Here is a 14,853-nt window from a genome sequence, read left to right on the forward strand (position 1 = left end):
CATGCATAGTTTCTCATATGCACGAGCGTAACGCTATGATTTTCATAATGTCAGAGAAAGGGCAGGGAAAATGATGAGTAGATAAACTATTCAAAGCATTCTCTATGGTCAATGCTTGCTGAAAAATGTCTCCAAGGTTACAAAAATTAAATGAGGAAAATTAGTAGCCATAAGTTTAATGATAATGTACTTAATTAAAAATAATTAAAAGTGAACGTAGAATCGCTGGTTTCAAATGCTCTGTTAGGAAAAGTCTCTTTAATCTTACACGGATAATCCACACGGATGGTAATGACCAGATTGATTAACGGAATTGAGAGATTTAAAGGAGGAAATTAATGGACAGAGATAAATTGAGCGTTGAACCAGACATACAGAACTCGTGCACACTTGGAGGTGCGTGAGCAGGAAAATAAGGCATTGAAAAGTTGAATTGCATGCCTTCTGATAACATTAGGGATTTATCTTTCTCGTTTCATTTCCACCATCGGTTTTTATTTAATCTCGGAGTTTTCAAAACATCTTGAGTGGTCTCGCCGATATATTATGAGGGAAAATTGATCACGCGATCTTATTGCTTTCCCAAGAAAACCGATAGAAATATCGGTTCTTTTTCCAACGTGAAATAATGATCGAGCCGTATATCGTCCATTCTTTCCGCTGCTTGTATCTCGCCCTTTACTTTACTATTTTTCCGACCCACCTCTTCCACTTCCGTCACTTTGAAACGACAAAGTGGAAGGTAAGGAGAAGAAAAGACCGATGTAAGATTTCAGGGCAGTAAAGATGATGGGTGTTTCTCATCCACAATTTCCAAACTCCCCCGCTTCCAGCAGATAAGTTCCACATTTCTCCGGGCTTACCCTTCCGGCGCCACCCTCGCCCCTATTCGTACACTTTCCTCCTCCTCACGTGAGCGAACGATAGCTTAGACCATTCCGCATGGCCATCATGCACCCGCAAAGTATGTAGGTGGATTTTCTCTAAATGTGCATCCCCTCTCTATTTCGCAAGAACATCTCGGGGTTGTTCATGCCACAATATGGAGTTGTAATTGCACTTCTTGTACTGTTTATAGTCTTAATGGACCCCTAGATATCATCAGCGAGAAGATATGTTTGCTTGCAAACAAAAAGAAAAAGATATCTATCGGCTTTGAAACTAAATTTTTGCCAATAAAAGTTTTCCTTATTTCCGATTTCTAAACTTGAACTGTAACCAATCTCTACCAGCAGAGGATCTGCCCCGCAAGAAAGCGGGATATGAAATGGCTATCCACTGGAGTAACTGTAACCACGTTTGTGTCGAGGAAAGGAGGTTGGATTTCTTATGACTTTTACACGTGAAAATGAAGTCAAAATTATGTGTTATTGTATTCTAGTACCTTTGCTTGTATCGCAATATAGGTGAAGCTCAAATTTCTTACCGAAAAATCTCATTTTTGACTAAAATTGCATATATACATCAAATTGAGGGAAATGCTAAAGATGTTCTGAGCATTACGGCAGGTAATTCAATATTTTCTGCGTAAAATATTCGCTTATAATTACGATTGATTACGATGTTTTTCTTTTTTTTGTTGGGCTTTTGGTTCTAATTAATCAATGCTGATAGTATTTCTGCAATGTATATGAATTAATCATTCCATAATAAGTACTTTCTGGTGAAATGAAACGTGATTTACTCAAATCTGACAAAACTGAAATCATAGATTTTTTCCTCATATCTTTAGATACATTTAGCATCATCAAAATTTTCATGAATTAAAATTTTTGAACTATTTATTTTATCAGTATTTCATATATATACATAATCAATTTTATGAATTAAAACGTTTAACGAAAATAGCAAATCAGAATTTCTGACGTAGATTTGATACTTTACCGCTAACAACAGTATGTAATACAGTACGACATATTAAAAAAATGAAAAAAAAATGAAAGATGAAACGACTTATATTTTGTAGCTATTGAAATTTGTTAACATTTTAATAACCAAAGAAATTTCATTAGAATATTCATATTATTTCTTAAAGGGTTCTTCTTTGTATTTTTCTAAAACTGGTAATTTTAAGCCTATTCGAAATTACTCACTGGGAAAGTAAACAGCATGTTTGAATACTTCCTGGCGATAGGTTTTGATAAGACTTTCTTGGGGATAACCCTGAGCCATGAATTACTATAAGTTAACGTTACAATGGTCAGTTAACCCCATGGTTAGTCATTATTAAAGAGTTGATAGAGTTGTAAAATTGCATATTTATATTATATAAATGTAATGGGAATATGCAATTTGCACTTACCCGAGAAAAACTGGGAAGCGAAGCATCAGATGGAAGGACAGGCGTAATATGCATAGTATTTTGGGGAAAAGCAAGTTGTCGAGACGCTTACTAATATGACCAACAGTCGGGTGCAGTCAACTTCATAAAACTTCATCCGCTTGAAAGTAATAGGCCTAGTTTACAATACAATGTTTTTTACAATACAAGTTTTACAATAGGCTCTACCTGGATTTAAGTGGGTCAAGTTATAAATAAGCCTAGGCGTTAAAATAATTTTACTTTGAAGACAGCACACTGATTACACCGCGATGGGGACCCAAGTAAATGCTTGAGGGAGGCATAAAACGCGCCATTCCGACAGTGCAGACTATGGAGTGCAGCCCATGTTTACAATCTCCCACGGCCGCTATCTTTGGAAGCCAAGGTGAGCACGGCGGCGTCTGGACCCTTTATTTCCCCAGGGTCACTCCTCGCCACGCCCCTTTTACGCTCCCTACTGAGTTCCCTGAGTTCACGAAGCAAAAGAGAGAGGAGGTCCACCCACATCCTAAACCTTGGTGAGAAGTACCGAGTAGGGCTTCAAGATTTGGGTGTCAATGCGGTCGTGACGTGCAACTGTGGCGCCCCCATCCACGGACGGCGGAGGGAGAAATTCCGCGGGGGGCAGAGGAAAGAGGGATGTGCTCATGTATCATCATATTTTACCTTCGGCTGCACGAGGGGATTTTCCTCCTGGCTTTCGCTGGGGATTTTGCGTGGGAAATGGTAGGGGAGTTGGGTGTGCGGTGTGAGGGGATTTACACGCAGTAGAGTGGTGCGCGGTGAGGTATATCGATGACTAAGTTCTAACAACACGTTTCTCAAAAATAGAAACTTTTCACGGGAGCTAAAAAAAGATTAATTTCTTTTACTTTTGCGTTGAAATTAAAAAGAAAAAGTTCATAAAACTGAAAAAGAAGCATTCATTTGCAAACAAGGAGTTGGTTTTTGCTTCTATTTTATTTTTGTTTTTTTATATTTTGATTTTTGGAATTTGAGATACGTATTGTTATAACTTAGCCATTGATATGTACCTCGTTGCATAGTGTTCCCTAGGGCGGACATCCTCTTCTCAACCCATAAACAATAAAAAATACATCATCCCCTTGGTAATTACTCGGCGTAATCACTCCCAATGTACATACCTTCATTTATGGCTTAAAGGAAAGCGCTGGAGATTCAGCCGAGTTGGCTTTTTTATAATTATATTCCATGGAACACAAAATGACTATTTTATCTATTTATCTCTTTTATGCTGAAAATAATATCATTTATTGCAATGAAAAGCAGTTGGGTCAGTGAATTTTAAGCTTCCAACGATGCCATGAGTTCTTTTTCTTTTGGAGATGAAAAGGCACATATTTGATGAGCTCTATCTTCAAAAAATTTTCTACCAAGCAAGCATCTTTTCTTGTACCTCCATAGTGAGGTTATTCATCTTAGATACTACCAGTACCGACTATAAAACTGCTCCAGTCAGCAGTAGTCGCCTGGGTAGAGCGAAAGTTATTCGTTTGTAGAGGAACGTTTTCAAAATTTCCCTTTGTAAATACCTGAGATAAAGCGGCTTTTCTTATAAAGTAAATCCATGGAAGCATCAAAACTAAGTGCGCCATCAGCGTGATTATGAGTGCTAACGGAAACCATGATTCCGGACCAAATGTGGATTGTAAGCGCTATCCTCCTCACAACACGCGTTCCATTCTCGGGTGAGCGAGCGGTGAACGATCACGTTTGGACCCATTTCGAGGGAAAACCTTAACTCCGGGGAAAAACGGAGAAATGGGGAGGTAAGTGGGAAATGTGTAAAGTGTGTGTGTGTGTATTTGTGAGCTAGGGTGGAGTTGGAGATGCTTTGGCTGATGGATGGCGAATGGACGTTAAAGGAGAAAGAGACGAAATTGGGGAGGGAAGGAAGGAGGCGAATTTCAAGAGGATGAAGGAAGAAGAGGAAGGAAGGGATGGAGAGGATCTTTCTCTTGAAAAGAAGCCTCTGAGAAAGGTTGGTCGTTCCTTGCGTGAATGGAGATGGGAACGGATAAGTCCCAAGTGGAGAAGGATGAAATGGGAAAGATGGATAAAAATAAGAAGGCGTGGGAATAGGTTGCATGAAGAGGGGGTGGGATGTAAGGGTGCGGGGCAGTGCGTGAGGGCGGGAGGAGAAGGGTGGAAGGGGGAGTTCAAGGGTCAAGAGGAGGGGTGGCAATGGAGGGAAGCGCTCTCTTCACCACGGACGACAAAAGTGTCTCCTCGACCGCTCTCCAGCATCAGCGAAGAAAAAGGGGAATGCGTGCAAGGCTCAAGAAAATATTTGGCTGAATACCACTCGATGAGGAGAAAGATAACTGACGTCATTTGTGCTACTGTTGGAGGTCGATGCGAATAAACAAAAATGAGAATTACATTTCGTAAAATTGCAGTCAAAAAACATGGCAATATCTTGAAAATGTTGCATTCATTACAATGTGGGGCTTAATTAATAGTAGCGGGCGTAACTTGGTGGAAATCCATAATAGCAGGAATAGAAGGATCAACAACTTTGTAATTTCCACATGGTAATTTATTCAGACCGACCATGGTTTCGTTCAATAAATTAACATGTGGAAATAGCAAAGTTGTTGATCCTTCTATTCCTGCGACAATGTGGGGCTTTGGTTGTCGAGTCAAATATTAATATCGTATATTTTAATTATATTGCCCCTGTGAGGGTAGCTCTGAGACTTTTTTAACGGTAAGCAAATTGGATAACTTACACAAAATCTGATCAATGCCAAAAATAAAATATGAGCAACATTCATCGTTGCTCGCGATAAAAGGCCAGTGTTGTACTCCAAGATGTTGAATTTCACGTTATAGGTAATGGCTCCTTTAAAATGTAATCCTCTCGTTTCCATTCCGTAATAAAAAATATTCAAATGCGTGACATGAAACATAGCAATGCTTCGTTTTGAATTCAAGTGCACATTTGGCAGTCTATCCAGTTTCACATTTGCGGCAGTAGCATTCTAGTCTCCCTTCATATAGGTCAATTTGGGAGCTCAATGGCCGCTTGGGCACTTCAATTCCTATGCCAAAATAAAATTGAGTGAAGTTTTAAGATTGATGGAAATAGTTCGCTAGGATTCCATTAGTATTATTTTTCACATGAGCCCTAAGATGATTTATGCCTTCGGTGCAAACCGATTCCTTAAAGGTAGCAACGCAAAAAAAGAGAGAGGAACGGTAAGTATTAATTATATAAGTAGATATGATTGAGAGAGTGAAACAAAGATTTTTGAGGTACATGTATTACGTCCGTTATAATATTTGCCCTTTAATTGATAATTACGTCAAGTATGACAATTTAGCACAAGTAATTGAGTTTCAAAACTATGTGTTTGGAGACTAGAAAAATATTTTTCGTTTTCGCATGGCGCTATAAATATAATATGAAGGTGAAAGTAGTTCTATGACTAGTAGAATATGTGTAACTATCCAAATAGCAAATTATGTCACAAGAGGACATTTTATATTTATGAATTTTAAAAGTGACCATTGTAAAAATGCCCCTTTAAATGGAATTTGTAATTTCTTCATTACACCATATAACGACCTGAATTTATTGCAGCATCGAAGGAAATTTCGCTCGGAGATGATGAAAATTATGTTCGAATTGAACTTTCAAATAAAAATAATGCATGCACACGACTATTTTATAAAAATTTCATTTCTTTTTGTTATAAACGTCCATTCTGTTATTGTGTTTATGTGTTGCATGTAAGCTAAATACAATTCATAAATTAGGTATGGGAGACAGTTTAGAATGTTGGGAAAGCAGACGGAATAAGAGGAACGGATTCGAAGAGGAAACGAAACATAGGTTGGGATGAAAATTGGTGGTAAGGGGTTGGCAGGGTCTTCAATTTAGAAAGATGATTAATGTGTTATTTTACAGAAGAGGATGGTTTAGGAGGGGGTTGTAAAAGCATGAAGTAGCAAAAAATGTGTGGGAGGGTTCTCAAGGGAATAATGGGTGAGGACAAGGTCGGTAAAAGCCAGGTCGTGTCACGCACTTGACCAATGTAATCCGCCATCTTGAGTCTCTAGCGCGGCGGGAATTCAAATTTTACGTGCATTTAAACGGGAGACATAGGTAAAAGGAAACACGGTTTTCTCACAACGTAATCAATGCAGGGAAGTGAAAGTTTTGTTATAGATAGTTAATAAAATGAAAATTTATGATACGTCTGTATTTTGAGTCTATGGTCCACAGTTCGACTCTGGAAAAATTGTCAACTCACGGGAAAAATAAATTTCGCACTGCAGCGCTCTGGATGCATGGGTTGTAAGGCACCATGTCTTACTTCCTTATTTAGGAAGTCTGGTACATGAAATTTTCTATGGTTATAGAAAATTATAATATACTTGCGAACACGGGCAGTTTTTGGCACTGAAGACCTCGGTTCGACTCTGGAAAAATTGCCAACCCACGCGACAAAAATGTCTTACTTCAGCGCTCCGGGTGCATAGGTACAAGGAACAATGTTTTATTCCTTTATTTATGAAGTTAGATTCATGAAATAATCCAAGATTATAGAAAATTGTAGTTTACTTAATAATACGGCCGGTTTTTTAGTCTGACGACCTCGATTTGACTCTGAAAAAATTTACAAGCCAAGCGAAATAAAATACGCTCTACAGCGCTCCGTGTGTATAGGTACAAGGAACCATGTCTCACTTCCTTAATTAGGAAGTCAGGTGCATGATATTTTCCATGGTCATAGGAAATTATAGTATACTTGACAATAGGGGCGGCTTTTGACCCTGAAGACCTCGGTTCGACTCTGGAAAAATTCCCAACCCACGCGACAAAATGTTTCTTACTTCAGCGTTCCGAGTGCATAGGTACAAGGAACCATGTTTTATTCCCTTATTTATCAAGTTAAATTCATGAAATCTTCCAAAAAGATAGGGAATTATAGTATACTTGATAATGCGGGCGGCATTTTACCCTAAAGACCTCGGTTCGACTCTGAAAAAATTTCCAACCCACGCGACAAACATTTTCTTACTTCAGCGCTCCGGGTGAATAGGTACAAGGAACCATGTTTTATTCCCTTATTTATGAAGTTAGATTCATGAAATATTCCAAAGTGATAGTAAATTATAGTATACTTGATAATACGGGCAGCTTTTAGTCTGAGGACCTTGATTTGATTTTTTTTAAATGCCCAAATCAAGCGAAAAAAAAATTCGTTCTACAGCGCTCCGTGTGTATAGGTACAAGGAACCATGTCTAACTTCCTTAATTAGGAAGTCAGGTGCATGACATTTTACACGGTCGTAGGGAATTATAGTATACTTCATAATACGGGCGGTTTTTGACCCTGAGGACCTCGGTTCGACTCTGAAAAAATCCCCAACCCACGCGAAAAAAAATTTCGCCCTACAGCGCACCGGGTGCATAGGTATAAGGAACCATGTCTCATTTCCATATTTAGGAACTCAGGTGCATGAAATGTTTACATGGTCGTATGGAATTATAGTATACTTCATAATACGGGCGGTTTTTGACCCTGAGGATCTCGGTTCGACTCTGAAAAAATCCCCAACCCACGCGAAAAAAAAATTTCGCCCTACAGCACACCGGGTGCATAGGTATAAGGAACCAGGTCTCATTTCCATATTTAGGAACTCAGGTTAATGACATTTTACACGGCCATAGGGAATTATAGTATACTTCCTAATCTGGGCGGTTGTTTAGTCTCAGGGCCTTGTTTCAACCCTGAAAAAATGTCCAACTCACGCGACAAAACATTCCCATCATAGTGCTCTGTGTGAATAGTTTCTAATGTATCTAGATTTTTCTACTTTATTTTGAAAGTAAGGTGCATGGAATTTTTCATGGCCATAGGCAATTATACACTTTGCTCTACCGCATAGGTTCTAGGATTCACTAATTACTTTCTTTTTCCGGATTGATTACTAATATATTAGGGTTTCAGCATAGATATAATAATAATAGGGTAGTTTCCTTCATCAAAGAAAACGAAAGGCATTGATTGCGATTCGTTACCCACCATTAGTGTATTCATAATACACAAATTATTTGGTTTTTGAAATACCGGTTTAGACGAATGGCAAGGGTCAAATTTTATCCTCATTTGAAAAAGGCCAGATTGGCGCCCATGCGATGCCACTCCACGTGACGTCACAGGGACCTAGTTTCTATACGAGAAGATAGGAGTTATACATCGTCTGAGGTTACCAATGCATGCATGAGGCACAGAGCTCAGGGAAACATGTCTTAATAATCACCTACTAAAACTGGCTAAGGTCGGAAAGTTTTCTTCGTTTGATAAGGTATTAATAAACCTTTTTTAAGCCAAGCGCTACCATTCAGCAAGGCACTCAGCTACCCGCTGGCAGCCTGCGACGTATCAGCGCTAAGCCTCGCCTCAAGGTCACCTCACCGGGCGGGAGGGGGAACCAGAAATACGACGTACGGAGATATTTCCCGGCATTCATACTTGAGCGTCGCGTTTTCGCGCGCTTGAAAATTTTCACTTTTCATTTAATCGCGAAAAATAGATATTGTCATTTAAAAATCTAAAAGCGTGAAATACGTACTCCAGGAGTAATAATCTTTCGATTAAGGCAATAAAAAAATAATAGGAAACCACCCTATTATTCTTATTGGTCCCATGACTTTACATTGTCAAATATAGTACAAGTCAATACAAAAAATACATACACATTTGAAGCTTATTTGTGCTAAAATAGCTTTTGTTAACAAGGAAGAGTTTCAGATTGTAGTTGAAATTTGCCCTCGTAGGAGCATTTTTTAAGCATGAAGGCAGGGCATTACAGACCTGGGTAGGTATATGAATATATATACGTAGAAGGCAACGTTAGGCTATGTATGTGCTTCAATACCTCATTTTCTGTTACCGGAAAGAGGGCCATTGAGGACCTTATATGTTGACAGGGGTCAGTATTAAAGCTGTCCCAACATATTATTGAATTCTGCATGCATAGGGGCACATTGGCGAGGTACTGATTGGCAAACACTGCCATTTGCATGGGATCGGTTTTTATTACTTACCATGATATTTTGGTCAGGTTTTTCGCCAGACTGATAACTCTACTGTAATATTATTTCTTAGTTCGTAATACAAGGTCCCTGTACATTTTTTAAACTCAAAATAATATGATTTCTCCAAATGATAATAATATACTCTCATTGAATGCTTATTAATTGTCTTAAGTTGAGGCCTATGTTGATTAGTTAGAAATTGTAAATATTGCCAATCCCAATAATAAATGTAATACTAGAATAATCCGCATGCAAATATTCCAAGAATCATGGCAAATAATGTGACACAGTAATGTCAGTGTGCACTCAGGTGAGCCTTTAGGTACATTTAAGATTTTACAAATAACTGCAATAAATGAATACACATCAGAGCATTAATTAGAATAGGATGGATTCCAAACTCAATCACTGATATTGAGGCAGCAAATGCTGCACGAAGGAAATGCATTCCAAATTGAGCAATTAGACTCAGACAATTAACAATGACAAGACAATCATGGATGTAAATAACTGAAGCAAAAAGCGCGATGTTATTGTACATTTCCATTTGTTTCTTCTGCAATCTATCGACCACAGAGCCATTCTTTTAGGATCAGAACAGTGGCGCCGACTCCATGGGGCCTGAGGGGGCCTGAGCCCCCTCAAAGATTCGTTTGGGGGGGCGGAGCCCCCTCAATAATTCAAGAAAATAATTAAGTTATATTATGCCTTGTGAAATCACAAAAATATATTGGCGATTTTTATTTCCCATGCTTGACGATAGTCAGTGGCGCCGACTCCATGGGGCTTGAGGGGGCCCGAGTCCCCCCAAAAATTCGTTATGGGGGTGAAGCAAAAATGTGTATGGCTTTTCGATTATCTTCTGAGTGTCAAGTTATCGAGAATCGAGTTTTCAGGTTTCTAATGTTGATCAGATGTAATCTAAAATGCTTTAAAAAACTTTAAAACTCACTCTTTATAAATTTTCCCGGGAAAGGCCCCCGGATTGCCCCCCCCCCAATATTTTTTATAAGTCGCCACCCCTGACGATAGTTACCTTTTAAAATAAATTAAACAATGAGTGTTGAAAAAAATAATTATAAGGTTAAGCAGGTTAACTGAATCAAGTGTTGTGAATCATGGTAGTGTTTCGGTGCTGCGACACACTTTCAATTTAACCTCTTCCTGGGGCAAGACTTCCGATATGGGCCCCCCCAATATTTTTTATAAGTCGGCGCCCCTGGATCAGAAGGAAAACGAAATATTCTTACTCCGTTTTTCGTGGAATTGGTGCAATGCGGAGCACTGCAACACAATTTTTTGAAATTAATTCACATGGCCTATGCTAACACCATGTAAACAACAGACAGGCGGGAACCAAGATGGGAGCGTGTCACGACCTGGCTTTTGGTGAGGATGGAGGATAGTGGCGCCGTCTACGCCGTGCGACGACAAGCGGTGTGCGATGAAGGAGCTTTGGCCGGGAGCCAAGCGGAGGAACAGGGCGAACGTAGTAGTTGGAGATGTAAATAGTGTGATTAGGGGTTGGATTGTTGAGGAAGGATGGAGGAGAACACGGCTGTAGAGAAAGAAGTCTTCAGGACCTCTCGTTGGAATAATTCATTCCGCTTTCGTTGGCGCCATAATGAACAAGGATTTCTCCGTAACGTGAGTTCGTAGTCGGGATATCCATCCTGGCCTTCGAATACATTGAATACCGTGTTAAATAAATGCAGTATAAAAATTCTGTAACCTGTTTAAGAGCCTCATTTTCACTCCGTGCTCCGCCGTCCAAGTAAAAATTGGCTCCGGCGACGCGAAAGTTTTCCATTAATTATTATTATTGTATTCATCCAGTATTATGAAACAAAATAGCATTTTTGTCGTAACGAAGTGATTTTTAAAGCTGAAACTATTTTATTTCGGAAGTGATAAAACTTCATCTGTACAAACGCAACTTCTGAGCATTTTTTTTGCAACCAATGCTCATCATGCATTTGTGAATTCCATATTTAAAGTTAGTTCTCCATTAGAAAAAAAACAGTTTGCTGAAAATTTAACGTCTTTCCATGAAGCTACTAAGGGTTTCTCCTAAAACTTCTCATCATGCTCTTAAATTATTATTTAAAGAAATTTTTAAGCCCCAAATGGCAGAAGATAAGGATTTATTTCATTGCTAAAAAAGGGAGATTTTTGCCTGAATCCATGACTATTTCAAATAAATCCTTTTCTTAAAACTGTTTTTCTTCGTGTAGTTTTATTGTACCAATGATCATTAAGTAATCAAAATTGACACAAAATTTCACCACGGAAAAAATTGGAACCTGTACAATACGCCATGAAGTAGGAGATCGACCTGCGTTCAAAATCCACCGCAGTCTATTGTTGTAATTTTCTATGGGCGTCCTGGGTGTCATTGGATGGTGAATTGGGGAGTGCTTGAGAGGAGGAGTCTTATTGCAGGCGATTTGGAAAACAGTCTCTTCCTATGCTTTGCACTTAATCGAAATGACAAGTGTGAGCCCTCGCTCTCTTCCCCTAAGCGCTGTAAACTTCCCAATGGAACAAATGTAATTCAAATGTGTCGCGCCTAAAACAATGGACTTCGACGCGACGATGGAACAGCTTTGGAGATTGCAATTTGACAGAGTGGGGAGACGCTGAATGGGAGGCGACATTGATTGGTTTTGGGAATTGGACAGGGGGAAGACTTTGGTAGAACAATCGAAAAAAGACAAATAATACAAGTTTCAAGATTAGCATTCATTGTTTTACATAACTGATGATAAAGTTATTGTGGTATGAAGAGGGAGACGAAACATAAATTGAAATTTTCGTCTTCATTTGAAAGTAAACTTATGAAGTAAAGTTTATACTTGAGAGCTTGAGAACAAAAAATACGCAGAGACACCAAAATAATACCCAATTGATTGCTCATTACAGTATTCCCCAAGCAGGATTTTGCAAAACCTAACACAGCAACAGGCCACATGCCATTGTAACCTTGGTCATCCAACATGGCCAAGCTTACAATGGCTTATTGTCATTAGCCGCTGATTGCTTCGATTATTCTTTGAATTGGAGATAAGATTTTGTTTTATGTCAAATTTCTTTAACATGACATTATTCAAAACGAGAAAGAATTCCACTTAAGTATCACATTATATTTGTTTTCCAATCCAAAAAATTATTTGTATAGGTATTCCTAGCGTTTGACTATCATCTTCAAATTCATAGTTTAAACCCAAAATAAAAATCCATTTCTTCGCTTTACGCTTCGCATAAAATTTTTAATTCGTCCATCAGTTTTACAGAAAAGTTATATTTATTTTTGATGGGCTAATATTCCTATACCCTAAACTTACTCCTTAATTACTTATACAAATTATTTGTCGTTATGCCTTCTTTTCTTCAATGCCAAAGATTTATTTCTGGTAACAAGAAATGTGTTTACAATAATATATGACTAAAACTACAATGGTTCCACTGAGGAATTTATAAATTTTATAAAGTAATATTGAACGGCAAGATGGATTATGAGAACTGATTTTATTTAAAGAAAATAGAAAATATGAAAATATAATTATGAAATGAAAATGGAATGGTCTTCATAGTTCTACATTTCTTACATAAAATGTTAAATAAGGAGCTATCTCATTGAATACTTCTAACAGCTCAATACTACTCGCATGTTTCAACAGTGTTTTTTTAAAGTAATTTAATGCAAGGACAGTTAAATGCAGAAAGTATTTGCGCAGGAGGATGAGAGTAAGGAATGAAAAATCATGGTTATCGGGCCTATCCATGGTGATGATATCTTTTTTTTTAATTTCCTATCCGAAATTTTGAGAAATGTCAAGAGTTATTGGTTCATCCGTTATTCCACGCATACATTTTTTGAGTCCTCTATTTTCTTCTGTTACTGCTGCGCTCATCCGTCCCATCCTCTCCAAACTCCTAAAAAATATAATATAAATAATTTTCATCATACGGAATGAAAATGAAATGGGCTTAGAAGCACTAAATTTATGAAAAAAATTAATTTCAGAGAATAAGTCTACTACCTGGATAAATACTGAATCTTGCAACAGCATTTTTTTACAAATTTCTAAAAGACAGTTTTGAGATGGAGAAGAATTGAAAAGGAGGATCAGATTCTTATCAAAATAGCGGTCTTCAACGTGAAAGTCCAGCATCTATTTATCTATAATCATATTACATACCGGGACGATAATCATTAATGCCGGGACGATAAGGCCCGAAGGACCAAACTCTTCCATGTAAAGGAATAAGCGAAGTAATTCTCCGGCAGCTGGTTTATTTTCACGGTTGCTTCGCGTACTTGCTCTCGGCCAGGCAGTAAGTGTCTGAGACGAGAGGACGAAATACAACGAATACAAAAAAAACGCAATACTTCAGTGGCGCTGATATCACTGAAAGCATGTGGCGCCAATACCTCAAAAACACATTATACAATGGTCGTGATACGGGAAATACAAATTCTCAAACATTCCGCCCATTGAAAATATTATATTCAACAAATAAAAAAACATTGTCATTGGGCATATCTGTAGTTATGATATCTCCTTTTAACTTTCTGTTCATGAATTGATCGCATTCATGAGAAATTACGAGAATACCGATCTAATTCGCTGTTCTACACGTATGATATTTATATGATGCTCACTTTTCTTCTCATCCTTCCCGTCCACTCTATCCCTGCAGTGTTTCCATCTCTTTGTCTCCCCCCTCGCGTTACTATTCCGAAAACACACCCAACGTCCATTCCTCCTCTCCGCCATCATTCGCAAGCTATACCAAAACTCCCCTCCATCTTCTCACCCCTCCCCTTCCCTCCTCTCTCCCCTCCCACACCAAATCCCCCCCCTAGCCACCTTCATCGTACTCACACCTCCACTCCCCTCTTTCGCACTTCTCGGACGATTATGGGGTGTTCTCCTCTTCCCCCTTACCCTACCTCTAAGCTCCCCCAATTCCACTTCTAGCCCGCCCCCCCCTTCCCACAATCCCACCTAGTATGGAATCGAATCAATTAATACCGTAAATGTGCCTACAAAGTGATTATATAATTTACAATCAAGCCGTTGCAAATGCGATGATAATTTTATTTAATTACTATCTTTTGATAACGGAAAAACAAGTCAAACAGTTGTCGTGAAATTGGATCTAAAATGTTTAGAAATTGCTTTTTTGAAAATTCCTCAGACTCTATCGCTGTTTGAAACACTGGGAAAAAGGAGCAGTGGGCAACACGCCAAAGATTGAGAAACCGGGAATATTAAACTTAGCGATTAATATGGATTAGACTTTAACGTTAAAGTCCAACATCTATTTATCCATGGTCATATTACATACTGGGACCATAATCATTAATAGCGGGACGATAAGGCGCCATTTAATCATTAAATACAAATGGAGCAGTGGGCAGAGGCGCTGACATTGAGAAGGGATCACT

At 38.5% G+C, this 14,853-nt stretch overlaps 1 protein-coding gene across 1 annotated transcript in view; it reads left to right on the forward strand.

The window, feature by feature from the left end:
- LOC124170734 overlaps nt 1-14,853 on the forward strand; it is a 65,425-nt gene that overhangs the window by 12,144 nt on the left and 38,428 nt on the right. The gene's annotated exons all lie outside the window — the stretch shown is intronic.

Source organism: Ischnura elegans, chromosome 1, assembly GCF_921293095.1.
Source record: "Ischnura elegans chromosome 1, ioIscEleg1.1, whole genome shotgun sequence".
Classification (NCBI taxonomy): Eukaryota; Metazoa; Arthropoda; class Insecta; order Odonata; family Coenagrionidae; genus Ischnura; species Ischnura elegans.